This window comes from Coturnix japonica, chromosome Z, assembly GCF_054131305.1.
Source record: "Coturnix japonica strain WE chromosome Z, WE-NBRP24, whole genome shotgun sequence".
NCBI lineage: Eukaryota > Metazoa > Chordata > Aves > Galliformes > Phasianidae > Coturnix > Coturnix japonica.
The window spans coordinates 23,876,811-23,896,533 of record NC_140702.1 but is presented as its reverse complement, the minus strand read 5'-3'; positions in this window follow the sequence as shown (position 1 = coordinate 23,896,533).

Genomic DNA, 19,723 nt, shown 5'->3' with positions numbered 1-19,723 from the left:
GTGTCTTTCTGAGGAAGAAACAAAATCTGTTTATATATGCGTATATATTTATCATATATATATATATATTTATTTTTTTAAATATATTTAAATATATTTAAATATATTTAAATAAATTATTGAAGAGTTGGGAATAGATAGATTTTTGGAAAATTTAGAAATATCTAATTATCTAAAACATTATGTTAGACAGGTAAATTAATTAACAGTAATATGTCTAAAGCAAACACACACATAGGTAGATTGATAATTTGCATTACCTTTATTATATACCAGCTAAATTTTATATTACTCTTAGTGATCATACTGATACGTATTGTGAATTCTAAATAGTACTGTAGGCTTTTTGCAGAATTTAAAAACACTTTAATAATAGTATAATACTTTAATATTTCCTGTCCAGGGTAGGCTGATTCAACACTGGAAATTTCTGGAAGAAAAGTAGAAAAAGCTTTAGTAGAAATGCTGAATGTTGAATATTCTGCTCTGCACTAGCTGTGTGTGCTTTTAACAGTGCCCAATGAAGTAAAAAATATGTTCCAAACAGCACGAAGGGCAGACCTGTCTGACACATTTCTTTTTTTGAAGTCATCAAATAATATTTGCCCTCCTCTCTTTTGAAGTCATCAGTATCAGTGTCCTTGTCACAATACATGCAATCTCTCTGATATTTGTTGGAACACTTCCATAGTGCTTACAAAGCATAATAAATCACAGAGGCGTAGAATAACTTGGGTTGTAAGGAACCTTAAACCTTAAAGAGTTCCAACACCACTGCAGCAGACAGAAACACTTCCTACTACATATGGCTGCCCAGGTCCCTGTTCAACCTAGCTTTGAACACCCTGAGGGAAATACTAATGAGTAATAACCTACCAAAATAATAACCTAATAAATACTAAGTGGAACTTTTAATGTGCTTTATCATTTATTTTCCCCTGAAATCCCTACACTGTCTGGAAAGTAGTCAAGAATTTCTACTGCAGTAAGTAAACAACCAGCTGTATCCTTGTTATTTGTCTTGATTGATGGCAACACTTTCAGCCCTTTCATGACACCTAGAAATCTATTTCTATTTCACTTGAGCTGTTGTTTGAAAGCTACTTTTTCCATATACTGAAAATTTCTTTTGTTATACCTTAATCTGCTGTTAAGCCTAATTCTCTCTCTGCAAGACCTTGAAATGTAAATTCTAGTGTAAGAGGCCATGCTTTTTACATTACTGTCTCAAAGTTTGCTGAAATGGACAAGTTCAGGCAAGTCCTGGCCAAGGTTCCAGGACTCCCTTTGTCAGAGACACACAGGAACCAAGGTTCGAGAAAACCCTTTGTTAAGGAGATGGACAAGTCCGGGAGCTACCTAAGGGAGATAAGATGCTGATTAATGGCCCTTAAGTGGTCTTTTGTGTTGGCCTATCTCAAGGAAGATTGCCATCTCTGAGGAAATCACAGGACTCTGACCCGAGCCTTCCCGAAATGTCTCGAAGCCTGGAAAGAAGGATAAAAAGGGCACAGACAAAACACGGTTTTTAGGTTTCTAGGTATCTGACCTCAGATTCCTCCACTGTTGTCCTACTGCTGCCTACTGTTTCTTCCGGGATCGCTGCTCGAGACTCTGCTCCGTGGGACCTCGCTGCCCAAGACTCCGCTTCTTGAGACCACGGTACTCTGACCATCTTTTCTGCGATTCACCGATCTGCTGCTTGCGGCCTGCTACTCCGCTGCTGCTCTCCCCTATGCTTATTTTGCCCCGGACCAACGTTAACAACGTGCTACGGGATGCTGCTGCATCCAGGAGGTGACTATTCCCCGCTTTAACATAATACTTGCTCTTTTCTACCTTTTCCTATCGCCTACTTTCCCTTCTCCATCACCCTAATTTTGATATTTCGTCGCTCTCCCTTCCCCATCCCCTCAGTTGTCTATCATTTCTAATAAACTGGTCGGATCAACATTTGAATGCTCTTCTTCTTAAACTCACGCTGGGCATAACATATCAAAAGAACCCATGCCTCACTCCTAAGTTGGAGCGAGACATCTAGCTATGGTTGTATCAACATATTCCTGCTTGCTGAGACCTCTTGTTTCCTGAGTTGACAGAAGGCTGTTTGCATAATACACAGGTTGCTGAAAATTAAGAAACTGCAATGTCATGTTATTGTTAATCTAGTCATTAGCTGGACTCCTGGTTTCAAAGTCAGAATGTTGGTCACAGATCCTTGACTCAGTGCACAGCTTCTGATTTACTCCATAAACATCAGAAGATCACATTTATTAAAACACGTTCTCCCATTATGAAAGGAAGTGAGGGTAAGGCATGTGGCAAGAAGCTATAAAAATAAAACAACAGTGAGTATCAATTGAAACATAATAGTGTACTGGTACTGAGAGTGTTCTGGGAAACCGTACAGTTATCAATACCTTAGTATACTGATGGTACGATGAGATGAAGAATTGTTAAGTATTAGTGTTTAATAATGAAGTATGAGTCTTACGAGGAGCAGCTGATGGAACTGGGCTTGTTTTGTCTAGAGAAGTGGAGGTTAAAGATAGATCTCATTTCTCTCTACAACAACCTGAAAGGTGGTTGTGGCAATGTGGTGGTCAGATTTTTTTCCTGTGTGGCTAGTTATAGCATAAGAGGAAATGGCTGCACCAGTGGAGATCTATGTTAGATGTCAGGAAAAAATCATTCTCTGAAAGAGTGGTCAGGCACTGGAACGGGTTGTGCATGGAAGTGATTGAGTCACTATCCCTGCAGGTGTTCGTGAAATGTATAGGAATTGTACTAAGGACATTATTTAGTGAGTGGCACTACATTGAGGGCAAATGGATGATTGAACTGGGTGATTTTGGAGGTCTTTTCCAATCTTGTGATTCTATAATTCTATTATTAAGAAACAGTAACTTATCAACCATATCAATTTGTTAGTAAATTTGTCTTTTTTATTTATTATTATTTTTTCATGTTGCTATTGTAAGAAGTGTCTATAATTTTATGTAAAAGTGATATTGATCTGTCACTGATATTTACTGAGTAGTCAAAGGGGAACCACATTGCCAGTTACAAGCTCCATCAATCATAGCCTCCTTAATAACAGTGCTTAAATGATCTCTCTTGGTATTAACTTATATTGTATCTCTGGCTAGAATCCAGAATTGAACTGAAAAGGGCCCTTTTGTAGGAGTACCTTTGTGGCTATTGTGATCATTTAAATAAAATTATTCCTGTTTTAGTTAGTGTTTTGTCTACAATAATTTGTCTATATTAAGCTTGTTAGCTTGATTTAATCCAGTTAGTTCTACTGGAAAAGAATGCCTGCATTACTTAAAAATATCAAAGAAACATAATGCAATAACAAAATACTATATGCCTTTAACTCAAGTAAATAAAATCTGTTTTGTTAAAAATGTTATTAATATTCCGCATCAATGCTGATACTTGAGGTATTTTGTGCAGTATATATTACTACAATGATCTCACCATAAGAGATTATTTTAACTTTGTAGGACAACATATTGTATTACAAGGGACCAAACTGTGGCTTGATGTATAGAGCTTGATTTGGCTGTTTATAGAACACATCCAAAGGTCATAATGTTTGCACTAGAGAACACTATTAAAAATATGACATAGTCTATAACATAAAATTAAGTCAGCTATTGCATTTTTCTAAATGGCATGATTTACACACTGAATTAATTCTCTTAGAGTTATCTACATGAATCTTACAAAGTCTGTATGTTGTCTTCTCCAAGGGAAAAAATAAATAAATAAATAAATTTCAGATTTAATGAATATCTAGAAAACATGTTTTTGGTTATTCTACCTATATTATAAAGGATATTTCTACTGAATCATTTCTTATCTGAAGAACCTTTAATTTCTGATGTTGTATAAACCTTAGCAAGTGACGTGAAATCTTATAGCTCCATCCTGATAATGAACATCACACTTCTGAATTATAATACCACAATCCAATGTTTTAAACTACTTACTATCAAAAATATTTGCTATGTCTGTATTTCAAAATAATAATTTTAATATCAAAAGGTGAATGTCCCACTCTACTCAGCTCTTGTGAGTTCCCATCTGGAGTTCTGCATCCAGGCCTGGAGCCCCTGGCACAAGAAAGAAATGAAGCTCTTGAAATGGATCTAGAGGAGGGCCACTAAGATGATCAGAGGGCTGGAGAACCTCTCCTGTGAGGAAAGGTTTAGGGAACTGGGCTTGTTTAGCTTGGGGAAGAGAAGGTTCTGGAAGGAGCCATTCTATGATTCTATGATTAATGATAATAACAAATTAAACCTGGAATTATCCATTCTCGTCTTAAATGCAAGTGGAACTGTAGTAGCATTCTGTCAATGAAACACAAGACAGATCATTCCACTCAATACTAATTTGCATTCTTTAGTTACATGAAGGCTTTTATTATCTTACAGTGTATCCTACTTAATTAACAAAAGTGAAACTAATAGTAGTTTTAAGCCCAGAGAGAAGACATTGCTTTTCCACTAACTGAAAAGTATGAATGTATATGATATATGATATATTTTCAGCACTCTGTTCCTTTAAATTTGTACAGTAATACTTATCCCAATCTTATGAGTCAAAGCTGAGAGCAACGGAAAGTACATAACCTATAAAGTGCTCCTGCTTGATACTGTCTTGTTCTTGTTTTGATACTGCTTTTTATTCATTTCCAATATGTTGAGTGACTATGAAACTGATTTATCCCAAGAATGAAGGATACTAATCTCATCTGTTGCTCTTAAGGTAACTGCCCACAGTCTCAGACTAATTCTCAGGCATACAGAATATAAAAGATTGCAATTTACACATACTCCTGCAGAAATTCAGTAACCATGCTAAACTATACTATATTCCTGCCTTGATTTTAAGTAGGATTTTTGTTTCCTGTTAATAATTTTGGACCTGAAAACTGCAAGATAATTCATATTAATATTAATTTAATAATTTCTGATCATGTCCTCATTGTAATATATACATGTTATCCACATAATCATTATTTTATTTATTATGGCAGTTACAAAAATATCAGAATATAATTTTGTAAAATTCAAAGTCCAACTCTTAACAAGAATATGAATTAATATGAAAGAAATATGAGTAATTTTTCTTTGTTTCAGTGTCTCTTGGTTCACACCTGAAAAGGACTTAAGATGCCCCAAAAGTAACGCCTCCTATTTATTTCCATGCAAACAGCAACAGATACAAAGAGAACAGTAACGCTATATGATAGAGCAAATTCTCAGCTACATATCACTATTATTCAACAGTAACCACCATTAACTATGCATTTTCATCACTGACGAACAAGAGCCTGCATGTCACACTCCTAAAAGTCTGCACAACTGGAAGCGAACCACTGTTGCTTTTGCCACTGCTAAAATACACTACCCAATGCTTTACCATGCTTGCATCCACTGTTTGGTCTCCATAAGCATTCGACAAGTGTTAATGGATCAATGGGTGCTGTTTTTTCACAAGGAGGAATTCCATGACACACCTTGCTTCATACTTCACACTTGCATGTCAGATGCTATTTTTTTCAGATCTACCTTCTGAGCCACAGGGAATCATGCAAGAAAGGGCTAGACATGGAAAAACATCTGCCAAGAGCAGTGGAGGAAAGTAGGGAGACAGAAATCTTGTGCATTTAGTCAAGGATTTTCTGCAATGTATTTATTTCAAGATTCCTTGAGTTTTTCATGAGCAGTAAAATTACAAACACTCAGAAACCCATGTTTGTTTGTTACTTTTTACTGTTCATTCCACTCTTTCTTTGCTGCCATTTACAACTGCAGATCCTCTCTGGAACTCTGCTCTGTGCTCAGGGGTTACTGGCTATGGGTCAAGATCTCTGTTTCTAAACAGTTGCTGTTCTGCTTAGCCATTTGTATTACTCGAGTTTTATTTCTTGTTTTATTCAGTGTATTTATTCTTCACTTATTTCTCAGTGGTCTGTGATCCAAACTGAAACTCTCTCCAGAGAGAGACATATAGGAAATATTTCAAGTCATCATTCACTGCACTATAATTCCCCTCATTCCAATATTCATGTTTGTCTGTCTCCTTCATAGTGCAGACTCCTTATGTGGAATCACAGATACCAAGACGTATTAACACTGTAAACAGAGAACAGCTTTTTTTATAATTAAAATATAAATTAAATAAGAAATATTAAAGGATAATACTAAAAATAAGAATAAATAAATAAGAATAAAATAATAAAAACTAAAAATAATTTAAATGATAAGATAGTAGTTGATAATCTTACTTTTACTATATTAAAACAAACAAACAAACAAACAAAAAAACCCTCAATATTCATCACAATTTTTTTAGTTTCTTTTATTTCCATATGCCAAAGAAGTAGTAGTTCTACCACTATCTGACAAGAACTCCTCCTCAGTACGTATCTTAACTGTCATGCATTCTACCATATTCCATAAAGTTCAAAACCTGGACCAATGCAAGTTTAGAAAACCTAAATTGAACAAAAATAAAACAATAACCCTAGTGCTGCTGAAGTATTTCAAAGCAGATAATAAGGCTGAATATGTGTCCAGTAGCCAATATGCATACTCTCTATCAAAAATATTCTAAGGATCTATAGAAGAAGAAGTAAAATGAAACATTGTTTGAATTTATGTTACTCTTCTACCTTTGCAGCTGAACAGTTTAAAGAGTGTCTTATAGAGCAAATCTACAGCAAGAGGCTTAATAGGGATGCTGTTTCCATAACAACAAATAGGATTTGAACAAAAACACAATACACAGTGGTTACAGTACTTCACAACACATAAAGGCAGTTATTCAAAATTACCAGCAGTGTGAACTTGAAAAACAAATTAAGGCAAAGAGTCTAACAATTCTATTCTGTTTTCAGTATACATTTTATTTATAAAAACTCAAGGGGCAATTACAACAACCCAGAAATTTACTGCATTGGTGTATTGTACATCTGAAGATAAATCATTACTTGATAAAGAAAGGTGCTTTTTGTTGTTGCTGTTTCTTTCTCTCTTTCTTTCTTTCTTTCTTTCTTTCTTTCTTTCTTTCTTTCTTTCTTTCTTTCTTTCTTTCTTTCTTTCTTTCTTTCTTTCTTTCTTTCTTTCTTTCTTTCTTTCTTTCTTTCTTTCTTTCTTTCTTTCTTTCTTTCTTTCTTTCTTTCTTTCTTTCTTTCTTTCTTTCTTTCTTTCTTTCTTTCTTTCTTTCTTTCTTTCTTTCTTTCTTTTTTTTTTATATTTTTTTTAATTTTTTTATTTTTTTTTTCCTTTCCTACAGGTACAATTAAATCAACAAGAAAAGAAACATTAAGACAAGCCACACATACAAACCATTCAGTTAGGTATATATTGTCTCACACAATGAAGAAATAAAGATTCTAGTTCTGCCTTAACTGAGAGTCATTATTTCTGTGCTCCAGTTTTTGCTTCTCTCTCCTTGTTCTATTACTACACACCACTGAAAATTCTGGGCTCATCCAGTTTCCTTCCAGATTTTAGATATCTATCAACATTTATCAGATCTGCTTCCTATCTCCATTTTTCTGGGCTGAACAGACTCATGTATTTTTTTTTATTTTTTATTTTTTTTAAATCAACTTTGTGGCCCTCCACTGTACTCCAAGGAGTTCCCTGTCTTTTTTTTTTTTTTTCACTGTGGAGTGTTGCAAGAGGACATCAAACTCTGTTGCAGGTGTGGGAAAAGAGGTGAGATGTGGACTGCTTCTCTGGTACAGAACAAAAGACCTTTATTGCAGGTGCTGAGAGCTTTCATACCTGCACAGCACAACAGTTCTCCTATGCAACAGAGACTGGTTACATGTAAGCGGTAGGCGCATTGTGATTGTTTACCACTGGCTCAAGTTACTGTTGCCAGTCATTAGCAATACAACGACCTTCTTTACCCCACAGGTAGTATTCCAAATGTGGCCTCACTGCTTTTCTTCAATTTGATTTTTATTGTTTGTTTGTTGTTGTATTTTCTATTTAAAATATCTTGAAATTCACAGGTCAGATAAGAATTCAGTTTAAAAGTGTAAAAGTAGAGTAAGATATGACTCACTAGATATTACCCAACATAGGTTTTGGAAATGAAGTCAACCTGGATGATTCTAATGTCGTATTGATAAATCAGGGCTAATGCAGTCATATTCTTAGTGACATTTGAGAGTATGATATGAGAAGGAGGATATTAGCTATCTGTTCAGTTAAGAGAAATGTCAGCCAATAATACTCTTTATTAGAAATGTAGAATTATAGAATGGTAGAATGCCTTAGGTAGAAGTGGAACTTAAAGATCATCTAGTTCCAGCCCCCTGCCATGAGCCGAGTTGCCAGTCACTAGATTGCACTGCCCAGGCTACATCCAATCTGGCCTTGAATGCCATCATGGGCATCCCAGTTCTCTGGGCAGCCTGCTATATTCCTCACCACTCTCTGTGTAAAGAATTTCTTCCTAACATCTAACCCAAATTTCTCTTATTTTAGTTTAAAACCATTCCCCCTTGTCCTGTTACTATGAGACCATGCATAAATTTTGTACACCTTCTAAGTACAAGTTCAAGTATTGGAAAACCACAAAGATGTCTCCCTGGAACTTTCTCTTCTCCATGCTAAACAATTCTAAATTCCTCAATCTTTCTTCATAGCACAAGTGCTTCAGAGCCATAATAATCTTCATGACCCCCCTCTCTGGGCCTGGTCCAACAGTTTCACACCCTTCCTGTGCTGGGGGCCCCAGACCTGGACACAGTACTTCATATGGGGCCTTACAAGGGCAGATCAGAAGGAAAATCACCTGTCTTGCCCTGCTGGCCAACCTTTTTCTCATGCGGCCCAAAATAAATTTGCCCTTCCTGGCTGCAAGTCTAGATTTCTGGCTCATATCCTGCTTTTTTTCCACCAGGACTTCCAAATCTTTATCCATATCACTGCTCTCAAGTTCTTCTGCCAGTCCATACATGTTTCTGGGACTGCCCTGACCCATGTGCAGCACCTTGCCCTTGGCCTTCTGGAACATCTTAAAGTTCATACAGCACTTCTTCTCAGTTTTCCCTAGATCCCTTTGAATGACATCCCTTACTTCTGCTTTATCAATTGCATCACTCAGATGGGTGTCATCTGCAAACTTGCTGATGGTAGACTTGATCTCATTGTCTTCATCATTGTCAAAGATGTAGAAGGGCACTGGTCTAAAGATCAAAATACGAGGAACACCACTAGTGACCAGCCTCCATCTGGACATCAAGCCATTGTCCATGGAACATTAGAAGATTTCAAATGTATTCTTTTGGCTCTAATCACAATTGATCTTTACAAGTAAGATTAAACTGACTATTTTTCACAGGTGACTCATTCACATGTTGCTGAGTTAGAAGTGCCAGGAAACATGCAAATTCTCAGAAAAAGGAAAGAATGGGAAGTTCTTAGAAACTGCAAAGAAATCTTTGTAACATGACTGGTCTATGCTCCATGGCCTTCTTCTTCTAAACTATATTTTTAAATAAAATGATAGAAATATGATTTCTGCCTTTTTTTCTTCAGTCACACTACCACATGGTTCACAACAAAAGACTTTCTTAATACCTAAACATTATAATTGTTATCAATGCTCATGTCAACATAGGAGGTCTCATAATTTCACAACAGCAGATGATTATGAAATTAGAACCACTAAAAACTGACAGAGTACCATGCCCAGATTAATTACATTCCCAGATCCTACAAGGAATAGTGAGAAGAAATAAAAGAGCATCTGGCTTGGAATGGTAATATTTTTATTACCAAGCAGTGAATTGTATCCAAGGAATATGAAGGCTATGAAAGATATTATGAAATCATCTCAGATTAAGAAATGGATCAATGCACTTTTGAGATATGTCATTGTTATGAATGATCTTGAACAACATTTAGAAGTATATTACTTAATGCATGTAGCACAAGATTCAGGATTTTATCATAGTTTTCTGATTTTAGTGTGGTCTTTTTGAGTTTAGCAAGACAAATTTCCACAAATATTTCCACAAAAAACAGAAGTCTGATATTAAAAATGTTGACACTCATCAGTTCAAAATCAGTTTGAAGCAAATTATCTTATTCTAATTTGTGAAATGTGATCACTAAAATACTGCCAAGATGTTACTTACCTCTCACTTAAAGATTATGTGAAATTTAAAAAATTATGAGACTATATTTTGATTTTACATTGTCAGTTTAAAATAGAAAAAATATATAGAAATGCAATTAATAAAGATTCTGAGAAGTATAATAGATTACTTACTAAATAAAGCAAATTTGGTATAGTAGTAGGTATAGGCAGGAAGAGAGAAAAGAAAGCTTTATTAACTGTATTTGACACACAATGTGTGCAGAAATAAGCAAAAAAAAAAAAAATCTGCTAACTTTAATCTGTATTTTTTTCATTTCCAAAACAACTGTAATATAACAGCATATATGTAAATGGTGAGGATAATTAAAATATTTTATGAAGGTAGAATTTCACTTGAGATTTTAAGACATTTCTCCTAAAGTCATAAATATATATTAGTTTAAGTCAATATGGCATTGAGCAAGACAGAATTCCTGTTTTCAGCTATCTACAATAAACAGCAAATTGCAATACTTGATTCTGTTCAAGTCTTTGTAATGAAATACAACAAAATCTCTTGACAAAATCATAAAAAATGACAAAATTGTTTTGACAGCTAATCAAGTTTAGACAAGAAAGAAAACTATTCTTAATGAAATGATTGTACATAATTAATTTCTAATATAATATCCACTTCAGTTCCTTGTGCTACAAATATAAGACAAGCTGAGAAATTAGGAAAATTATTTGAAAAATAGAAAATGTAAAAATAATACCCATCACCATCCAGATACAGAACTCATCAAACTAATATGAGTTAAAATATGACTTGAAAAAAACAAACAAACAAAAAACACAGAGTTGGTATTGTTGGTATTCATAAAAAATTAGGTAGTTACTGTACAAAAGAAAGAAGGTTTTTTTAAAGTAGGTGGAAGAAAGTGACACTAAATATGCAGTCTCACATAAAATGTGCATTTCAGATAAAATTCTGACCTTTCTTTGTACCACAAATTGAGGATTTATGATATACTTAGAATGCGTAGAATCAAAGTTTTGCGTTAGATATGAACATATGTTAAAAATGTTATATCAGTTAATAAAATATATTCTACGTGAAAGGATAAAATAGGTAAAAAAGGAATCACTGGAAACATACATTGGAAAGTGGAAAACTGCTAAAACATTATCACAAAGCAACAAGTGTCATGGAAAACTGGAGCACCTATTGTCCTTGGCGAATATCTTAATTCTGGAATAGCAAAATAGTGGTCAAAGTAATATTAGAGGAGCAAGATCAGTTGTATTAAATTATTATGAATAGACTTTCATAGTAAAAATGAAGGCAGTCCACTGCTTATTTTAAGGCAACTTGTGAGAAAATAGCAGCAGAAAGAGATTTCATAATATGATTGCTCTTGGTAACAGGTCAGTGTTTCGATAGTTAGGAAATATTCTCCAATTCAAGCCTATAAAATTTTGTCTAAGCAGCTTTTGAATGCATTGTCTAACCTCAGAAACTCAAAACTATCTGCCAGTTCACAATGAGCTCAAAGACATCATCAGCCAATTGCTGAGAAGACGTCTATTTCAGCAAACAGTACCAGTAGATGCTGGTGAGTGATTCTCTGCCTTTGTTTGACTTGTAGTTTTCATAGAACTGTTGGTTAGAGGTGACACAAATGTGTAATCAGTCTTTTATCCCTTTCTAGTAGCAGGAGACAGATCATCCTAATACCTAGAATTTAGGGATTTACAGAGATACTACTCAGGATGTGGGGGATTGTATTAAAAATTTGAATAAAACATTGAAGCAGGGTCACATTTTTGAATGCTGATGCAGTAGCTAATCAGTAAACATATTGTGTATTTTTTGGAAATAATGATACAGAATTATTTATTCCTCATTTCACAACATCAAATAAGAGCAACATGTACTTAAGGAGTACAAGACAACCCAAAAAATATCTGCAGTTTTAGTTCAAGAATCATAATACAAAAAAATAATTTTGATAATTGAGATTGGATTGTTTTTTGGGGGAAAGAATTCTAGGGCTTGTGTTCTGATCTAGATTTGCACTTTATTACAGAAGAAATTGAATTCAGTTATCCAGTTTCTTCTTATCTACTACTGGGAGCTTTCCCACTCCTAGTTTTGTGTTTGTTTTCTGTGTTTGTTTTCTGGCTCCCCATGAAAAAACAGACAAAATTAAATCAAATAAGTGGTGCAAGTATTGTTCAGGTGACAACTATAATGACACATCAATTTTTTTTCCATTGTCTCATAAGAATATTTATTAAACATTTTTACAAAACACTTTATTTTCTTTTTTTTCCCCAGAGATAATGTTAAAATGACAATTTTTTTGTTTGTTTCTTATCTTAAAAAATATATATATATATATATTTTTTTTTTCTAGGGGTTACACAACCTACTCGCTTTTAAAAACTTAGCCCTAAGTTTTTGTTCATCCATCCCTTCTGTTCTGACGATCTTCTTTAGTTATGTTTTAAGGGTGGATGAGAAAAAAAAAAAAAAAAAGGTATTTATGAATGAAAATTATTCAGGTTTTGGAAGAGAATCAGAGAATTAAGAACTGTGTGAATATAGTGACTGTGTATATATGAGTGAATTGTAAAAATTATTATGTGCAAGATTTTTTTTCCAGAAAAATATATTTGATTATGCTTTATAGCATCTGGGCAGTACCCATGATTCTACAATGCTGGTTTGGGTCATGTACAACTAACAGCACTGGATGTGCAAGTAGTTTTTGCAGCCTGAAGTTTAATTTCCAATGTAACAAGCAAAACATAGCTGCTGATTAGTAGTGTGGGTATGAAAAATACTGACATCTTCAAATTTCATTTTTCAAATTCTGTCAGTTGTACTCTTCTATTACACGAAGTCAAAATGTAGAACCATGCTTTCTTCTCAGAGTAAAGCTGAATGGATCTTTTCAAGGGTTATACTGGGCAAGACTTTTATCTTTTATAAAAGTATTTAAAAGATGAGAAAGATTTCCAACTAGGAATATGACTATATTAAAATATGCATCTATAAATAACTGACTAAAGTAGCTGTTCAAACAAAAAAAAGCTTTATGTGTTGAGCAATTTGCTCTACTTAAAATGAAAATTATGAGTGTCCTCTAACTTTGTGCAACTGAGACTGTGAATGTTCATCTTTCATAATAAATTGGAGGTATACCTTAAATGGATTTTCCAGTCTGCAGTGAAATTACTTAGCTTTAAGAATAATGGTTTCTTAACTTTCCCCTTTGACTACTCAGAAAGAAAAAAAAAAAAAAAGTTTTTTTTTTTATTTTTAAACACCTTTATTTCTTTGGTTACAACTGTGAAATATGTGCTTGTTCACTTGAAGAGGAATGGGTAAATTCCTGCTACCTTACTTTTGTAAATAATTCACAGAATCATAGAACCACAGGTGGGTGTTGGAAGGGACCTGAAGAGATGATGGAGAACTCCCTGCGGAAGGAGTTATACTCTACACTAGGTCACATAAGTAGGCAACCAGACATCTTGAATATCTCCACTGAAGGAAACTCCAGAACTTTTCTGGGCAATGTGTTACAGTGCTCTGCAACCCTTAGCATAAAGAAGTTCTTCCACATGTCAGCATGGAACTTCCTATGTTGAAGTTTTAGGCCATTAAACTTTGTCCTGTCCCTGCATACCAACAAGAAGAGCATAGCTTTATCGATTTGTCTCCCACCACCCTGTAGATATTTATAAACATTTATCAGATCCCCTCTCAGTCTTTTTCTCCTCAGGCTGAACAGACACAAGTTACACAGCCTTTCCTCATATGGAACATACTCCAGGCCTTTAGTCATATCTGGGGTCCTCTGCTCGATCCCTGTCTTTTTTGAGCTAGGAATACCAGAACTGGACACAGTAGTCAAAATGTGGTCATACTAAGGCAGAACAGAGGGGTAGAATCACCTCCCTCAACCTGCTGGACATGCTCTTGTTAATAGACCTCAGGATATGATTGGGCTTCTTGGCTACATTGGCACACTTCTGGCTCATGTCCAACCTGTTGTCAACTAGAACTTCCATGTCTTTCTCTGCAGCGCTCATCTCCACGATATCATCCCCTAATCTGTTTTCATGTATGCAGTTATTCCTCTCCAGGTGCAAGACTCTTTATAGGGGTATATAAGGGTAGATAAGGCTGGGGTACTTAATACCTTCTTTGCCTCAGTCTTCAATAGTAACACTTGTAACTCCCTGAGAACACAGCCCCCTACTCTGGTAGATTAGGAAGGGGAATAGAACAAGCCCTGCATGATCTGTGACAAGATGGTTCTGGACCTGCTTTGGAAGCTGGATGCTTACAACTCCATGGGGCCAGATGGTTTGCACCCTAGAGTGCTGAGGGAGTTGGCAGATGTGGTTGCCAGACCACTCTCCATCATTTTTCAGCAGTCTTGGTTGACTGGGGATGTCCTGGTGGATTGGAGGCTGGCAAATGTGACGCCATCTTCAAAAAGGGCCATAAAGATGATCCTGGCAGCTACAGGCTCATCAGTCTCACCTCGGTGCCCAGGAAGGTTATGGAAAGGATAATCTCGGGTATCATCATGGATCAACTAAAGGTCAACCAGGGGATCAGGCCTAGTCAGCATGGGTTTATGAACTGTAGATCCTGCCTGCCTAACCTGATTTCATTCTATGACAAGGCGACCGGCCTGGTAGATGAAGGTAAAGCTGTTGATGTGGTCTACCTGGACTTCAGTAAGGTCTTTGACACCATCCCCCATAACATTCTGGTAGAGAAGCTGGCTGCCTGTGGTTGCATGCTCCACTGGGTGAAGCTCTGGCTGGATGGCCAGGCCTAGACAGTTGTGGTCAACGGAGTGGAATCCAGTTGGTGGTCAGTCATGAGTGGCATCCCTCAGGGCTCAGTACTTGGGCTGCTTCTGTTTAACATCTTCATTGATGATCTGGATGAGGGGATTGAGTGCACCCTCAGTAAGTCTGCAGACGACACTAAGTTGGGAGGTACTGTTGATCTGCCTGATGGGAGAAGGACACTACAGAGGGACCTAGATAGGCTTGATCGATGGGTCAAGGTTAACAGCATGAGTTTCAATAGGGACAAGTTCCATGTCCTGCATTTTGGTCACAAAAACCCCAGACAACCCTACAGGCTTGGGGACATGTGGCTGGAAAGCTGCCTGACAGAAAGGGACCTTGGTGTGCTGATGGACAGTCGGCTGAACATGAGCCAGCAGTGAGCTCAGGTGGCCAATAGGGCCAATGGCATTCTGGCTTGTATCAGGAATGGTGTGGTGAGCAGGACTAGGGAAGTCATCCTGCCCTTGTACTCAGCATTGGTGAGGCCTCACCTTGAGTCCTGTGTTCAGTTTTGGGCACCTCAGCACAGGAAAGACATGGAGGTACTGGAGCAGGTCCAGAGAAGGGCAACAAGGCTCGTGAAGGGCTTGGAGAATTAGCCCTACAAGGAGAGGCTAAGAAAGCTGAGGCTGTTTAGTCTGGGGAAAAGGAGGCTGAGGGGAGACGTTATCGCCGTCTTCCAGTACCTGAAAGGTGCTTACAGTGAGAGTGGGGTAAGTCACATCTCACTGGTGACAAGTGACAGGACGAGGGGAAATGGCCTCAAGTTGTGCCAGGGCAAGTTTAGGTTGGATATTAGGAAACACTTCTTTACAAAAAGGGTAGTTAGGTACTGGAATTGGCTTCCTAGGGAGGTGGTTGAATCGCCATCCCTGGATGGGTTTAAAAGCTGTTTGGATGTGGTGTTCAGGGATATGTTTTAGCAGAGGGTTGTTAGAGTTAGGGTATTATGGTTAGGCTGTGGTTGGACTTGATGATCTTCAAGGTCTTCTCCAGCCTGGGTAATTCTATGATTCTGTTATTCTGTATATAAATGTCTATATTGCTCTGTGTAAAAATAAAGTTTTTTTCATGAAAGTGTCCAAAATTTTTTAAGTTTAATGACAAGGAAGTTGTGGAAGGTGGTGTGAAACACCTTGCTGAAATCAAGGTAATGGAACGGGATTCTAGACACACAGCCTGAATCAGTGTGTGAGCTCAGAGAGTAAGTGAGTGACTGGAGCGGCGGGGGGGGTCTGGAGCCACCCTACTTCCTTTCAATCTGAATCTGCATGGGTTCCCCCCTTCAGCCCACCCTTTTCTCCTGCAGCACAACTGTATGAACAGGGGAGGGTCACATTCCTCAGCTCATCTCTTTCTCCAAGCTGTTGCTGGGAGGGGTGAGTTAATTCCTTTTGATATCTTTTCCCATAGCACCTATTTCTCAAATAAAGACTCTATCATTGCCCTCATTTACCTTACAGTACACAGCATCCACTGCCTCCTCCTATCTAGCCAGCCAGTGATGACATCATAGAAGGCATTAGTCAAGCATGATTTCCCCTTGATGAACCCATGTTGACTTCTCCTGATAACCTTTTTCTATTCCAACTGCTTGGAGATGTTATCGAGAACAATTTCTTCATTTTTCCATGGATGATGGTGAGGCTACCTAGCCCGTAGTCTTGCATATCCTTCTTGCCCTTCTTGAAGACTGAAGTGACACTGGTCACAAGTCTTACAGTCTGCAGGCATCTCTCCTGTTAGCCAAGGCCTTTCAGAGATGATAGAGAATAATTCAGCAATCATGGGGAGCAACTCACTGGGGCACATGAATAGGTGTGCATTGATTTTGGCTAGGTGCTTTCTACCAATGGAAAGTCTTCCTTTATCCAGACTCTCTCTCTTGCCTCCAGGCTCTCGAGCTCCTGAGGGTTAGTCTTAGCATTAGACTTCATCAAAAAAGGCATTTAGAATATGCTCCTTCTCAGTGACCCCTTTTAACCAAGGCACCCACATCATTTAGTAACATTTCCCCTATCTTTTCTTTTACTGTTGGCATATTAAAACAAAAAAAACAAAAAAAAAAAAAACAAAACAAACAAACAAACAAACAAACAAAAACCCTTATTTTTATCCTTTACCTTCTTTCAAGGATTAATTCCAAGAGGGCTTTAACTTTTCCTTTTTGCATCCCTACAGGCCCTGACAACATTCCTATATTCTCCTTAGGTGAACAGGTCCTTTTCTCACATTTCATGGATCTTTGTCTTTCCTTTCAGTTTATCCATGAGTTTCTTGCTCATCCTCGAAGGCCCTGTGCCACATTTCCCCAGTTTCTTACTCTTAGGGATACATCAGTCTTGAGCATGGAGGAAATGGTTCTCAAGCATCAACCAGCTTTCAAGGACTGTTTTATTTTCTAACAGTCAGGCCCACTGAATACCTCCAAGTAGGTCTTTGGAGAAGTCAAAATTGACTCTCCCAAAGTCCAAGTTCTACTTATTTTTTTCTTCCACACAAGAACTGGAACTCCATCATCTTGTGACTGCTGCATCCCAACCATTACATTCCTGATTAGTCAGCCCTTCTTTGTTAGAAAGAACAAAGTCTGGTAGCACACCCCTCCTTGTTAGCTTCTCCATCTGTGTCAGAACATTATCATCAGTGTATTGCAGGAACTGCCTGAACCATTTGTACCCAGTTGTGTTGCTTATCCAACAAATAAATGGATGGTTGAAGTCCCCCCACAAGTACCAGTGCCAGGTATTATGAAACTGCTTCCAGCTGTTTGTATAAGGCCTGATTCACTTCCTCCTCCTGATCTACAAGGCTGTAGTACAAATCCACTACAGTGTCATCTATGTTAGCCCACCCTTTATTTCTTATGTACAAGCACTCAATTTGTTCATCATCTCTCCACCAAGTAAAGCTCAATACATTTAATTGCTTTCTTACATAAAGAGCAGCTCCACAACCTTTTCTCACTATTCTGTCTTTCCCATAGAGAACCTAGCCATCCATGACAGCATTTCTTTCATGAGAACTGTCTCACCATGTCTCTGTGGTCACAATGATATCATAACTCCATGATCACACACACATCTCTAGTTCCTCCGGTTTCTTCTTGTAAGCATTGAACTTTTAGGGTAAACATTTAAAAATGTGTTGACTGACTGCTGTATATATTCCATCCTTTTGTAGCAGTTTTGAAGGACTTTAATCATTAAACTCAATTTCAATAAGAATGTGACACAAATACAGTAACAGAAAATGCCCCTTGTTCTGCTCTCTTCCCCAGATAGAAAGGCCCTTCCTTGCCAGTGCTGGGGAATTCCCTACCTTTTCCAGGTCTCCAGCCTAGAACCCTGACACTATATTTGCTAGGGGCTGAAAGTCAGTAAAGGTACATCTCTTCATTTGGGCAGAAATCATATGCACACACAACTATGTCTGATTAGAATGAAAATAAAAGCTGCTAATGCACTTATGAGCAGGAATCCTGTGTCATCCTCTAAGAGTCAGATGAAATGGGCCCTGTGAACAGAAAAAACTTTTTGAGTAGCAATTGATCTATTTTGATTGTAGAGTTTATGAAACTTTTAGAGCCATTTGTTTAGTCAGTCATATCAACCTCTGCAAGGACAGAGACAAGAAAAGAAAATTAATCAAGCTTAAACCTTATTATGCATATTTTTCTTTTTAATCATTTCAAAAGGTCTTTTATAGTATCAGGAGAATATTAACTATACATGCTATAAAATAAGTAAATAAAGGAGAGAAAGCCAAAAAGTGAGGAGGGAAGAGAGGAGGGGAATCAATACAAGATTTTATGTTTAAAGGAATACTTGAGAAAGATAGGAACATAATTTTATGCAAAAATAAATGTTACAAGAGTTGTTCCTTGATTAAGTCAGCACTCATAGATGCGTCTTATGGTCACTGATATTCTCTCTAATAATTCATCACTGTGTCTCAAAAAGAATGCACCACTTCCTTTACATAAATTTTACTTTTTTTTTTTTTTTAAAATTTTATTTAAATTTGTACTTTAGTAGCATCTCTTAATCACTGTTTTATTTTATTTTTATTTCTTTAAATCTTCAGTTTAAATCCTTTTTGTTTTTGATATTTTCTGTCCAAAGGAATTTAAAGAATCACAGATTGTTGAGGCTGAAAGAGACACCTCAAAGTCCAAACACACTGCACAAAAAAATAAAAAATACCTAGAGCAGGTTGCACAGAATATTTTTCCAGAGGGCAGACTTGGAGCTGTTTAGAACCTTGGCTGGGAGAATCCCTTGGGACTCAATCTTGAAAGACAAAGAGACTCAGGATGGATGAACATTGCCCAAAGAGGAAATCCTAAAATCGCAGGAACAGATTGTCTCCCTGTATCATAAGACAAGCTATCAGGGAAGATCAGCCTGGTTGAACAGAGAGTTTTCGCTGATAATTCAGGAAAAAGAATATATGATCTTTTGAAGAAGAGTCAAACAACTTGGGAAGAGTATAAGGGTATTGCTGGAATATGCAGAAAGAAAATTAGAAAGAAAAAAACACACCAAGAATTTCATCTGCCCATATTTGTAAGTAATAACAAGAATCACTTTTACAAATATGTTAACAGCAAGATGAGTTCCAGAAGGCAAGTCTCACAATTTTTGGACATGGAGGGGGAACATTATCAGTGAGGATGAGGAGAGCTTCTGTCTTATCTGTCAGGACAGTTATTCTCAGG